The sequence below is a fragment of the Asparagus officinalis genome, chromosome 7 (assembly GCF_001876935.1).
Source record: "Asparagus officinalis chromosome 7, Aspof.V1, whole genome shotgun sequence".
Taxonomy (NCBI): domain Eukaryota; kingdom Viridiplantae; phylum Streptophyta; class Magnoliopsida; order Asparagales; family Asparagaceae; genus Asparagus; species Asparagus officinalis.
This window is the reverse complement of record NC_033800.1, coordinates 6,866,719-6,878,660: the sequence shown is the minus strand read 5'-3', so window position 1 is coordinate 6,878,660 and position 11,942 is coordinate 6,866,719.

Genomic DNA, 11,942 nt, shown 5'->3' with positions numbered 1-11,942 from the left:
TCTTCATTTAAGAAAACAAAACATCCCATGTGTGTTCTTCTTGGAATTGTAAAGTTTTGATTCTCGCAGGAACGGGCCATGTTAGTCCATAGGCCATCAGCCCTTATAATATATTTCTCTTGAGCTTTTCTCATGAAGGAAAAAAGATCCAACAGAAGTTAGTGTTGGGGAATCCGAAACAATCAAATCAGATCCTTACTCTTTCTGACCTTATGTTGAAAGTAGGAAAGTAGAAAATTCACCAAAAATAAAAATCAAAACTTGTAAAGAAGATAAAAGAGACGAACACACAGATTTAACGAGGTTCGGCAACGTGCCTACGTCCTTGGGAGCCACACCACACAATTCCTTTATTAATTGAAGAAGAATTACAAACTCTCAAACTAGAGTTTTATCTCTCCGAGATTCTCTCTCTTTTCTACAGTAAAAGACTCTCTTTTTTCGTGCTCTATCAAACCCTAAAACATTTGGGTATTTATATTAAACTCAGCCCAAACAGAATTCCTAAACAGTTTAGGAAACTGTCAAACAGCGTCGCGGTCGACCGCTAAGTTCCCGCGGTCGACCGTGAAAATTGACAAAGCCTAGAAAGGTTACATGGTTTGGCGCGGTCGACCGTCAAGCCAGGCGTGGTCAACCTTGATCAAAAGACAGAAACTAAAATCCTACAGGGTTTGTGCGGTCGACCGCCACGGTCGATCGCGATCAGCTCCAGACTCTCCTGAGCTCCTGTGCACGTTCGCGGGCGACCGTCGCAAACTCGCGGTCGACCGTGGATCAGTCTGGCAGTTTTCTTCCTCGTTCTGATTCCAGCTCCGGCTTCGACTTTGGGTCTACACTTTAGACTAACAATCTCCCACTTGGAGACCCAAGTGCCTTCAGTGAGTTCACCTGAACTCTCCACTTCTTCACATGTATCTTCTCCTCCCCCGAAAAATTATTTCTTCAATCAACAATATCCCGGCGATCTCCCCGATCCTCGTAGTTTGGCTCTGCATTCGTCTTCTACTCATGAAGGCCAACTGAAGTTGCGCACAACTCCAGTTTCTCTATGGTGACTGCCTTCGTCATCATGTCCGTCGGATTTTGACTCCCTAAAATCTTCATTAAATGTAACTTTCCGTCTTCAACTAGCGAGCGTATAAAATGGTATTTGACGTCGACGTGCTTCGTTCTGGCATGATATACTGGATTCTTGATAAGATGTATAGCGCTCTGACTATCACAATAAAGAACCCCTCTCCCTTGCTTCAAATCTAACTCTTCCAAACACCCGTTCAACCAGATCATTTCCTTGCTTGGTTCGGTCACCGCAACATACTCAGCTTCAGTTGTAGACAAAGGCACAATCTTCTGCAGACGTAAGACCCAGCTCACTACTGTCGACGCTAAAGTATAAACATACCCTGTAGTGCTTCGCCTCGTATCATGATCATTGGCGAAGTTCGCATCCACGTATCCCTGCAGCACCAACTTCTTTCTCCTGAAACATAGTGGTTTGTTAGTTGTTTCCCTCAAGTACCGTATTATCCACTTCATGGTCTCCCAATGCTGCTTCTCTGGATTGCTAGCAAACCTGCTCACAACTCCCACTGCATGGGCGATGTCCGGCCTCGTACAAACCATCGCGTACATGAGACTCCCAATGATCGAAGAATATGGCACCCTGCTCATATACTCTCTATCTGCATCTGTCTTAGGCGATTGCTTTTCAGATAGCTTGAACTGACTTCCAAGGGGCGTGCTAATAACCTTAGCATTCTGCATATTGAACCTCTGAAGTACCTTCTCGATATGTTCAACTTGGCTCAACCTCAATGTTCCTTCAGCTTCATTCCTACTGATTCGCATCCCTAGAATCTGCTTCGCTGCACCCAGATCCTTCATTGCAAACTCTTTTGCTAGCTGCTTCTTCAGACTGTTTATATTTTCTAAACATGATCCTGCTACCAACATATCATCAACATTAATAACAAGAAAATGAAGCTTGACTCGAACCTTTTGAAATAACAGTAATGATCCGAATTGTATCTTCTGTAGCAATTGTTTTGATTGAAGTTGTCAAACTTCTTGTACCACTGTCTCGGAGCCTGTTTTAAACCATATAAGCTCTTCTTGAGCTTGCACACCATTTCTTCCTTTCCTTCTTCAATAAAGCCAACAGACTGTTTCATGTAGATTTCTTCATCCAAGTCACCATGAAGAAAGATAGTTTTCACATCTAACTGCTCAAGAAAGAGATCTTCTGCAGCTACCAAACTCAATATCACTCTAATGGTTGTGAGCTTCACAACAGGGGAAAATATCTCCGTGTAGTCTACTCATTCCCGCTATTGAAACCCCTTCACTACTAATCTAGCCTTGAATCTCTTGCTTACACCACTCTCTTGCTTGACCCGATAGACCCATTTGTTATGTAAGGCATTCTTCTGTGTAGGTAGTTGGGCTAACTCCCATGTCTCATTAGTGAGTAGAAAATCCATCTCCTCCTGCATCGCATGCTCCCACTACTGAGACTCACTCACTTGCATTGTCTCTTCATAGCACTCCGGTCACCGTTGTCTGTCAACAATAAGTAGTCAAGAGATAAAAGATATCTGTGATTTGGTTTGGGTACCCTAGATGACCTCCTAAGCTCCATGCACTAGGTAGTTTCTTCTGCACCTGGAGCCTCCTCCGTTCTGTGGTCAGAACAAATATCATCACCCCTATCTGGAAGTTCCTCTATATCCATGTATCCGGATCCACCTACATCCGAAGTGCTGCTCCCACTGCTTTGGCTATCCTTAGCATTTTCCCTGTTCTTGTACATCACCTCCTCATTGAATATCACTTCCCTGCTTCTGATGATCTTCCTGTTCTTCTCATCCCAAAGACGATACCCGAACTCATCAATACCATATCCAATGAATGTGCACTTCTGTGACTTAGTTTCTAGCTTATCTCTGACATGGTCACTGATATGAACATAAGCCACGTAACCAAATACCCGCAAGTGTGAGAGATTTATCTTCTTTTTACTCCAAACCTCCTCTGGAATCCTAAAATCCAATGGAACTGATGGCCCATGATTAATAAGGTAAGCTGCTGTATATACCGCATCAGCCAAAAATATCTTAGGCAGACCTGCATGTAATTGTATGCTCCAGGCACGCTCCGTCAAGGTCCTGTTCATCCTCTCTGCAATGCCGTTCTGTTGCAACATCCCTGGAGTAGTCCTCTCTAAACGAATGCCATTCGTAGCACAGAACCTCTTAAACTCCTCCAGCTCGTATTCTCCACCATTGTCTGATCTCAGACACTTCACCTTCAGATATGTCTCGTTCTCCACCATGGCCTTCCACTTCTTGAAGACTCCAAACACCTCTGACTTATGCTTCATGAAGTAGATCCACACCTTCCTCGAGTGATTATCGATAAATGTGACACAATATCTCGAACCAGCAAAAGAAGACACACTGGCTGGACTCCATACATTTATATGAATCAACTCTAGCTTCTGAGCCTTAGGCGGCCTTCCACCTTTCTAGAAACTAACCCTTTTCTGCTTCCCAAAGATGCAATCTTCACAAACCCCGACTTTCACGGCGTTAATCCCGGTTAGCTTTCCCTGTGAATGTAAGATCTTCATCCCCTTCTCGCTCATGTGCCCTAGCCTATTGTGACACAGATCTGTACTCTTTTTTGCCAGCTGTAATTACGAGGGTGTTACTCGTATATAAGATGAGGTAGAGAGTTTCTAGTTTGTTGCCTCGAGCAACAACCATTGTACCGTTGGAGATTCTCCACGAATCCCCTGTGAATATCGAAACATAGCCTTCTGCTCCAAACTGTCCCACCGAAATAAGATTCTTCTTCAGCTTCAGTACGTATCTCACGTTTTTCAAGTTCCACTTAGAGCTCTTCATCTGAATCTACACTTCGCCCTTTCCAACAATATTACATGGCTCGTTATTCCCCAAATACACTTTTCCAAAGTCCCCTGCTACATAATTTTGAAAAAGCTTCCTGTTAACAGTGGCGTGAAAAGAGGCTCCTGAGTCGATGACCCAAGAATCCGAGTCGCTATCCATAGCAAGGATCAATGCATCCTGCACGATATGTACCTCCTGCTCACCCGCATCCTTCTTTGGACTCTTACAGACTGAAGACATATGACCCTCTTGACCGTAGTTCCAGCACTTCCCTTTAATAGGTCTAACCTTCGAGTTCGACCTTTTCTTCATTGATTTCGACCGATTCCTGTTCTTGTTTCCTTTCTTCTGGCTTCTGCCTCTCTGTTCAAAGTTTAGGGCTGAACCTGAACATTCTGATTCAGACGATTTTCTTGTAACATCCTTGGATAGAATCATGCTAATAACCTCACTCAGTTTCAACTTCTCCTTCCCCACCGAATTGCTAACTGTCGTCACACAACCTGCCCAACTATCTGGTAACTGCGATATAATCAATAGGGCTTGCACTTCATCATCAAACGTGATGTTTACAGAGATGAATTGATCAACAATCGTGTTGAACTCGCTGAGATGCATCGTGAATGACCGTCCTTCTGCTATCTTGAGGTTAAAAAGAGTTTTGACGACATGTACCTTGTTTGCTGTCGACGGTTGCTCATACATCTTCACGAGCGCTTTCATAAGCCTCACCGTCGTCTTCTCCTTTAATATGTTGTGGGCTACTGATTTGACGAGCGACAACCGGATTCATAAGCCTCACCGTCGTCTTCTCCTTTAATATGTTGTGGGCTACTGATTTGACGAGCGACAACCGGATTTGCCCTAGAGCCTTTCTATCCAGTATCTAATATGTTGTGGGCTACTGATTTGACGAGCGACAACCGGATTTGCCCTAGAGCCTTTCTATCCAGTATCTTCCAATCACCATATGATCCTTTTTCTTCTGTCCCTTCTCCTTGCCCATCAACGGGCGATACAAGTCCTTCTGGTACAGATAGTCCTCCATCAGCGACTTCTAGTAGGCGAAGTCTGAACCGTCAAACTTTTTGATCTTTGATTTGATTTCCTCTGCCATGGCTTTCACACAAATTACTAAACGAAACTCTGATACCAGTTGTTGGGGAATCCGAAACAATCAAATCAGATCCTTGCCCTTCCGGACATTGTGTTGAAAGTAGGAAAGTAGGAAATTCACCACAAATAAAAATCAAAACTTGTAAAGAAGATAAAAGAGACGAACACACAGATTTAACGAGGTTCGACAACGTGCCTACGTCCTCGGGAGCCACACCACACAATTCCTTTATTAATTGAAGAAGAATTACAAGCTCTCAAACTAGGGTTTTATCTCTCTGAGATTCTCTCTCTTTTCTACAGTCAAAAACTCTCTTTTTTGTGCTCTATCAAACTCTAAAATGTTTGGGTATTTATATCAAACTCAGCCCAAACAAAATTCCTAAACAGTTTAGGAAACTGTCAAACAGCGTCGCGGTCGACCGTCAAATTCCCGCGGTCGACCGTGAAAATCGACATAGCCTAGAAAAGTTATAGGGTTTGGCGCGGTCGACCGCTAAGCCAGACGCGGTCGACCGTGATCAAAAGACAGAAACAAAAATCCTACAAGGTTTGTGCGGTCGACCGCCACGGTCGACTGCGATCAGCTCCAGACTCTCATGAGCTCCTGTGCACGTTCGCGATCGACCGCCGCAAACTCACCGTCGGCCGTGGATCAGTCTAGCAGTTTTCTTCCTCGTTCTGATTCCAGCTCCGGGTTCAACTTTGGGTCTACACTTTAGACTAGCAACCTCCCACTAGGAGACCAAAGTGCCTTCAGTGAGTTCACCCGAACTTTCCCCTTCTTCACATGTATCTTCTCCTCCCCCGAAAAATTCTTTCTTCAATCAATAATATCCCGACGATCTCGCCGATCCTCGTAGTATGGCTCCGCCTTCGTCTTCTACTCGTGAAGGCCAACTGAAGTTGCGCACAACTCCAGTTTCTCTATGATGACTGTCTTCGTCAACATGTCCGGCGGATTTTGACTCCCCAAAATCTTCATTAAATATAAATTTGGGTCTACACTTTAGACTAACAGTTAGCAAAAAAATAGACCATGCATCATTGTATCGTACATAATCTCTCTAAACATGAACTTGGACGGAATTAGGTGCCCTCATCCTCATGTGCTTGAAGAAAATAAAAAAGATGTGAAGAGTACCAATACACGGATCAACAATGTGCGAACCACACCACTTAGTGTCGCATGATTAGAGTAATACACAAATATGTTACTCCTTAGAGGGCGGAGAGCACATGATATAAATTTAACAAAAAATCTAATTAACGAAATTTGGACAGGGTATCAAAGCTAATATAAAATTTTACACCTCAACCTTGTTTCCCCAAACAATTCTTATTTGTATGTCAAAAGATGTTTGAAAAGAAGAGGAAATGATGGAGAAGCTAGTGGATCATCATAGAGCTTGCTTTGATTTGGCTTTCACTTGAAGGCCTTTAATGGCTAGATCACCATTAAACCAAGGGTAAACGTAAAGACCACTCCTCAATAACTCTAATCCCTCTTTGCCAAAATCCCATAATTAAGTGCCATATTCATTATATTTTATATTAAAAAGACTGAAATGGGATCACGTCATCTTGCTTTAGTTGGAGGAGATAACTTCCAAAATTCCTCTAGCAACCGCAGGCGCACGGAGTACCGTCTGCATCCCATCGAGACAAAAGAACCGTCAGAAAATCCACTTAACGCAAAGTTTGTTTGTTTTCTTCGGAGAACGTTTCAAATGCATGTGAACCTTTGCAGCACACAACAAAGATCTCAAGCTAAGTACACAATGCATGAAGAAACAAATTCCAAATGTGCAGATCGAGCTCAATTATTACCAGTTCTACTGTTATGAATCACTTCATCTGTATTTTTTAACCATTGAACGATTACAAGCTTGAGAAATATAGAAACTTTTGAGGTAATGTGAAAAGTCCTCCAGTTTTCAACTTCACAGAAAAGGAAAAACACAGAACACAGTAAAGTCTTTGAAGCCTTACAGGAACATAATACACACTAAATTGGCATTGACAACTGTTTCTTATGAAGAATATGGTGTCAAATAATTAATAGCTCTACATTATTCATCTCCTACAAGAAAACTATTTCGATCAACTTTTTTGTTATTCTGGTTTTAGCTTGTTTAGAAAAGTTGAGTGAAATATTTGAATAAACTTTGAATTTATTCTACAACAATGTCAGGATGAAATTTGAGTAACCTCAAATTTCCTGAAGATCTTTCATTGTCAGTTTTTTTTTTTAATTTACGCGCTTGACATGTGACACGCTAGGCTTAACAGTGTTACGTTGGGGGTTAAAATGAATATTTTTCAGAATGTTTTATAGATTGAAAGAAGTTTAGTGGTTCATGTGAAAAAGGCATATGGTTCAGGAGGTTTGTGCAATGTAAATAGTTAAGGAGGTTATCTAGAAAATTTCTACACTTAATGGTATTTTCTGAATAAGCATAATTATAGTTATTTTTCGCTTTCAAGCGACTGAGAGTGGGATAATCAAAGCTGACTATTGAAAGATATGGTAACCAATTAAGATAAGATAATAATATTCTGAGATATAGATAACAATATTTAAATATATTAATTCGAATGAGTCCACGAAGCATATTAATTAAGATAGCATTAGAATGCTAATTAGAAACTTATGCCCCGTTATATACGCGGGAATCACATCAAGTGAGGATGAGAAACGAAATGGAATGATTGTGTGAATGAAATACTCATTTCCATTCTCATGTTTGGGTGCGATTAGAGAATGAAGTGGAAATGAAAATCTTTTTAATTTTCGATATGCCTATTTAATAAACAATCATGGTGTATTCGGTAGTTAATTCAATTTTTTATCCCCATTTAAATGAGAACTCTCATTTCCTACTAACTCATTAGGAATGTCCATTCCCACAAAAAGCGAGAATGAAGGAAAAGTGAGAATAAACATTCTAATGAATGAATTCTAACTTTTGAAAAGACATAGCATTTGGTAGGTATGAATGAGAAGTGAGAATGAACATTCAATTCCTACCCATTCTTGCATGCCAAACAAGACCTTAGAATAAGATAGAATAACAATGTAATATTCAAAAGGATCAATGGTATTTTTATCCATGGAAAGCTTCTCGATCTCAAGCTCACACTTTTACAATAAGTAGAATTATAGTATATTTACTTTTAGGCAAGTGAAGTGAGAACCAAATAGATTAATTATTTAATGTCTCATTTGGTACGTGGAGTGGGAATGAAATGCAATTCCAACTTCTCATTCATACTTACCAAACATGATTTGTTTTTAGATGCTAGAAATGACATTCTCACTTCTCCTCAATTTTCACTTACGGGAATTGCTATTCCCAATGAGTTATCAAGGAATTAATATTCTCACTTAAGTGAGAATAAAAATAATAAAATAAATTTTAGTTAATTCTCTAATCACATCTAAATATGAGAATGAGAATTAGCATTCTATTCCCATATCAATTCTATTCCATTTTTTATCTTCATTCATGTTGATGTTAAGTGATCACACAATCAATAATATCCGCGATTGGATATGGGTGAGGTTGATGAGGGACCGCTTCCTTCCCTGAATATCTGGTTCTAAGTTGGGTTGTTGAAAAGCTTACACATGTAGAAACACATGAGAGGATGAGGACTGATTCCCCCGTGGTTCCTCCGACGATGAAGTCAACTAGTGAACTTGAGTGGAGAAAATAAAGAAATGTGAGAGTTCTTGTGTGTGCAATTATAATTTGCAGATTATTCTGAGAAGATTAGATCTTCAAATAATATAGTCAGGAATCAGAGATCAAGATTCAGATCAGAGTAGATTCGATCTCCTGAATGAAGGAATGGTACCTCTCATTTATAGTGGTGTGTTTGTGGAAAATTTGCAGTAAAAAGACAATGAAAGAAAAATTGACTTGTATTCTCTCAAAATCAATTACAATTTGGATTCCGATTACAAAAGAGAAGAGAATGATCTAGATTCTCCCCTTTGTTTAAAACTGGGTTCTTCACGGTGGCGATGGAGTGCTTCCCTCGAATGCTCGCGTCGAGTTTGCTCTCCGTTGACGATCTGAAAATTTCAATTCACTGGAACAACTGACTTGTCTGATTGATAACTCTTGACGAATATTGTAGCTCAGAACAAGTAACAAACTCTAATATGAAAAGAGTTATCGGAACCGAATATAATTCGGTTAATAAGCCAAGTATGGAGTGTCTGGAATCTTCAGTTGATGATGATTCCCCAGACTGTGTAAGGAGCTGATCCTTCAACTCTCACTATCTGAATCCGATCTCCAAAAAAATCCAACCCCGAACTCTGTTGAGTTTGTTGATATATATAGGGAGATTAGGGGTGTAACTGCCCTCATAATCCGCTCCTAAATGAGGGTTTAGTTGCCTCATTAATCGGTTGTAACAACCCACGTAAGCCACTCCTCAAATCGTGGAGAGCGGTTTTTGAAACTGCATGGATCGTGTTTGAACATGTCAGAACTTTGACATGCGTTCTGGCATAGATTCTGCGCTTGAACGCAGCATCTGGAAGTGCGTTCTGCAGCGATATTGAGCTGCGTTGTGCAGTGATGTTGAGCTGCGTTGTGCCGCGATGTTGAGATGTGTTGTGCAGCGATGTTGAGCTGGGTTCTGCAGCGATGTTGAGCTGCGTTCTGCAGCGATATTGAGCTGCACTGTGCAGTGGTGTTGAACTGCGTTCTGCAGTGATATTGAGCTACGTTGTGCAGCGATGTTGAGCTGCGTCGGGTAGCGAATAGAGCCGCGTTGGGCAGCGATGTAGAGCTGCATTGTGCAGCGGTGTAGAGTTGCGTTCTTCGATGTTTGAAGGTACGTTTGGCAGCAGTATAGAACTACGTTCGACGTCGGTTGAAGCTGCGTCTGGCAGCGGTATAGAGCTACGTTCTGTCTGTCTTTATATATGGATGACACCAATGACCATCCAAGAAGGTCCTATTCAGGCCATTGGTGACAATTGAGGCATCTCAATAACGCTCTATCTCTTTGCATGGCTTTGCACTTCTCAGCATGTCGAATATTTACCCACAGTTCTCTAGACCTTCCTGTTTTTCTAAAATCATTACACTGCTCATCAGCATCTCTAGTAGTTGCTAATATGATGTTAGTCATGTTGTTGTCGCAGCCATCAAGATCAATCATCTCAAACATGGAACTATGTTGATAGCTGATAATGCAATGATTGCGGTGCTTCGTCTTTTGGAGCGTAGCCACTTGTATTTTGACTGTAGGGATGAATTCTAGCTCTCGATTTCTTCATGGTCCATAGGGGTGTCCCTCGATCGTAATTTTATGTTGGGTAACAAGAAAGTAATCTGATTGCAACTTTCATTGTTATAGTTTGATGAGTATCAGCTATCCATTGTGATTTTTAGATAGCTTACAGAACCCCCTCCAAAGTTTTCGAAAGTTCGCGGTTGACTGGGACGAATTTTCGGAATACTTTGGATCCCAAAATTTTGCTGATTGAATGCATCTCAACACAGACTGAGTGGAGCATCTCAGGGTCTTAGACAAATTTGTTGACATCCTCTTTCTTGTTTAGTTCGTCAATAATGACTTGGACTTCAGCTTGTATGAATAGGCTTTCATCCCCAGCTTAGTCAGGAAGACGGCTTCGGAAGAATTTCCTTGATCAGCACGTCTGGGGTAAAATGATCTCAGCCGTCTGGTGATTGCTTGGAATATTAACCTCTTTGAAGGGGTTAGTTACGTGATAGGCGGAGGTTGGTCACCAGAATGCATGTCTAAATCATGCGTTCAGCTGTCTGAATATGAGGGTGCGTTCAGAAGTTGAAACCCCCTTTTTTGAAAACGCGAGAATCACGTTTCGGGTGAGATTTTTGCCTAGAATCCCGCATTGATTTGACAGCTACAGCTGTGTATAAATGGGCCACTGAGGTCAAATCAAAAAGTCATTCGACTTTTCCCCTTCTTGCTCTTCCACCGATTTCCTAACAGGGCTCCTGTTCATCTTCTCCGGCAGTTCGACAGAGGAAAGGACCTCGTTCACCCATCTTCATCTTCCTCGCCTCGATTGGAATGGGCCCCAAGAAGAAAATGGCTTCTAAATCAAAGATTGCCGAAGCTCAGGGTGTTCCTTCGGCTAGAACCTCCAGGGACGATCGAATCACTTCGCCTTCGTCTTAGGTTTCCTCAACTAACGGTAAGGTTGAGTCATTGTAAGTTGCTTTGACAGATCTGTCATCTTCGACTCTTGATTGGCGATCTGTATTCCATTCTTAAACTCGAGAGATAATTCTCAGTGTTTATATGTTTTGAGAAAACGCATGGTTAGCTCCATCGTTCATAAAATCTCAACGCAGGTTCAGACCCTGCGTTCAAAATTTTGGATGCGGGTTCAGACCCTGCGTTTAAGGATCTGGACGCAGGTCTGAACCTTGCATTTAAAATTTGGATGCGGGTTCAGACCCTATGTTTAAAGATCTGGACGCAGGTCTGATCCCTGTGTTTAAAGTTTGGGATGCGGGTTCAGACCCTGTGTTTAAGGATCTGGACGCAGGTCTGAACCTTGCGTTCTTGAATTAGACTTCTTCTGACTGATCTTTTCCTATTTGCAGTGTGCTACTCCAACGAGCCTCTTTCCTTCAACTACTACTTCGGTCACGCGGGAGGTGCGGTGAAGAATACAATCTTCAGCTTTGCCTTCGAGTATCCAATATTCCAGGACACCCACAAAGAGCGGACGAAACTTATTACTCAGGCTTTTCCCGGGACTCTCAGGTCTTTAGTTACGGATGCTAAATTTGAAACCGTAGAGCGTGAGATTTTAAAGAAGCCATCCTTCCTTTTCAGGGATTCTGTAAAAATGGATCCCAAGCGGATGTCCGAGGGGAATTACAAATGGCT